At 47.1% G+C, this 2350-nt stretch overlaps 1 pseudogene; it reads right to left on the bottom strand.

Moving 5' to 3' along the window:
• Window positions 1–302: 302 nt before the first annotated feature.
• On the bottom strand, window positions 303–968 carry LOC106733608 (proteasome subunit alpha type-1 pseudogene; annotated as a pseudogene).
• Between the last annotated feature and the right edge of the window lie 1382 nt (window positions 969–2350).

The raw sequence follows: 2350 nt of genomic DNA, 5'->3' as shown, positions 1-2350 counted from the left end.
AAAAAAAAAAAATGCAGACACTATTTTTTCATATAAAGCCATTAGTAGAGATAGCTGTACTTTCTAGAAAATGACTGTATAGACCCTCTCAAAGAAAAACGCTCTCCATTATATCTCCATGGTGAGGCTGCTTGGAAAAAACCCACATCGCATCTGATTCCTACAATACACTGTTCTAGCGCTCTGTATCTTTGGTTTGAGGTATAGATTACTGTCGTCACTGTAACCGTGTGTTCCTGCTCCCTTACACGTTTGAGGATACACATGGAGACAGGTTGATCACTCAGTGTTCCATGGTTTCATCAGCCTCTCTGCAGGTTCATCGCAGGCTGGGCGGGCTGTGCCTTTCCCTGTGGTCTTTCTTCAAGGCCCTCCAGGAACAGAGACGCATCGTCGTCATCATAGACTGTAAACTCCAAGTCTTTACCAACATTTCCACTGGAAACATTCTTTGTAGGTACGTCCTGCTCTGCAGGAAGAGTCTCTCTTAAGGCAAGCAGACCATGTTTAACCAGTTCATTCAAATTAGTCCATAAACTCAGACATTGCTCTCTCCAAGTAAGTATGAGCTGACTGAGAACGGGCTCCGATGGACGTAGCTCTGCAGTCAAAACAGTTAACAGGCAGACCGATTTGGAAAACCTGAGGGCCCAGATCATCATAACCAGCAATGTGCAGCCCAACACCGTATGGTCTCCGGCCATATTGCTGTGTTGGTATCTGGGTTTTACTTCCAATTATAGACACAAGCAGAGACACACAACCAGAGGAAGTGGTCTATCAAGCACAAATCTGGAATCCAAACACTCTTGGCACATAAAATGATGTAACAGTCCAGCACCCGCAGTAAGCCCCGCATACCTGATACCAATATGGTTGCCAACAGGGAGAATTTCTTTCTGATGAGCTGCAAGCTCTGACTGTGCCCTCCTCAATGCAACCAAGAGGGCGGCGCAGGGTAAGGCAATCTACTGCAGAGCTATGGGTAGGCGTCCAGGGCCTTCTACCCTCGAAACTCCCAGCTGGCTGGGGCGGGCTGGGCCTCCAAAAGCGACAACACCTTACCTCTTAATTCCCCACACAGCTTTCCTGGCAGCGTCCCCACTGTCCACATTTGGAGCCACCTGGACACTTCAGCGCCCTCTGCCTCTCTCAGAAGCACTTTCTGCAGATGAAACACTCAGACTCCAAACTCACTTTCACCATTCTGCCATCCTAATCTCCTCTCAGGGACTCTAAGATCCAGCCATGCAGGCTTCCTGGGTGGCCTCTATTCAGCCTCTGGGAGGTGACAGCTCAGTGAGGCAGCTACTCTTCCTCTCCAACGCTCAAACTTCTTTTTCTGACCTGTCTTAGGACATTAACTTGGGACTATCTGCACCTCAAGTCCTACGGGTCTACAGGGACGTTCTACACCCCTCACCACACCAGCCTGCCCTCGCCCGTTTTTCTAAACAGCATCGCCACTCTTGGTCCCTTTTGTTTTCCACAGTCCCCTGTGTCTCAGGGACTGAAAGTCGGTTCCTGCAACCCTCTTCATTCCTTCCTCCCTTCCTTTAATTAAAAAATGTTTTTCTTTATTCCCATTCCTATTAAAAAAGGCAACAGGAGTGGTAAAGTCCCCTTAAAGAACACCATCTGAAGATTTGGGCCTCCTCCAGTAGGCTACAAAGTGATCATGGTCCTGCTTTGTTTCACAAATTACACAAGGAGTGGCCAAGGCTTTGGGGGTAAAATATTTTCTACATTCTGCCTGGAGAACACAATCTTAAGCAAAAGTGGAAAAAGCCGATCAGAATTTAAAGCACGCTCCTGCCAAACTTTATCAAGAGACATCTGGGGCCGGCAGGTGGTGTGGTGGTTAAGGGCACATGACTCCCACATGACTGACCGTGGTTCAAGTCCTGGACCTGGTGGCTGACTTTCTCACTTTCTTTCTCTCTCACTCTGTCCCTCTGTGGTCAAATTAAGAAATACAAATAATGTGTGTGGTTTTGGTTTTTTTTTCTTTTTTTTTTTTTTTTAAGAGAGGCATCTGAAAGCCAGAAGGTGGCATGGAGGTTAAAGCACTGGATTCCCACATGACCGATTTTGTGGTTTGAGTCCCTGACCCGGTTGCTCAAAAATCATGCCAGGCATGTCTGCGTATGAGCCCATAATCCCAAGAGGAGAGTGGAGAAGGAGGTATTGCAGCATGGCTTACCCCCAGGGGGATTTGGGGCATAATTTCTCACTTTCCATCTCTTTGTCTCTCTCCAGCAGGTATCTCTCTGTTTCTCTCCAGCAAGTGTATGCACCCTAATGGCAAAAACATAAAAAATAAATAAAAATAGAGACATGTGAGCACTGG

This window comes from Tupaia chinensis, unplaced genomic scaffold (assembly GCF_000334495.1).
Source record: "Tupaia chinensis unplaced genomic scaffold, TupChi_1.0 Scaffold144213_1, whole genome shotgun sequence".
Lineage (NCBI taxonomy): Eukaryota > Metazoa > Chordata > Mammalia > Scandentia > Tupaiidae > Tupaia > Tupaia belangeri.
Note: the sequence above shows the minus strand (reverse complement) of the source record. Positions and strands in the feature narration are given on the sequence as shown.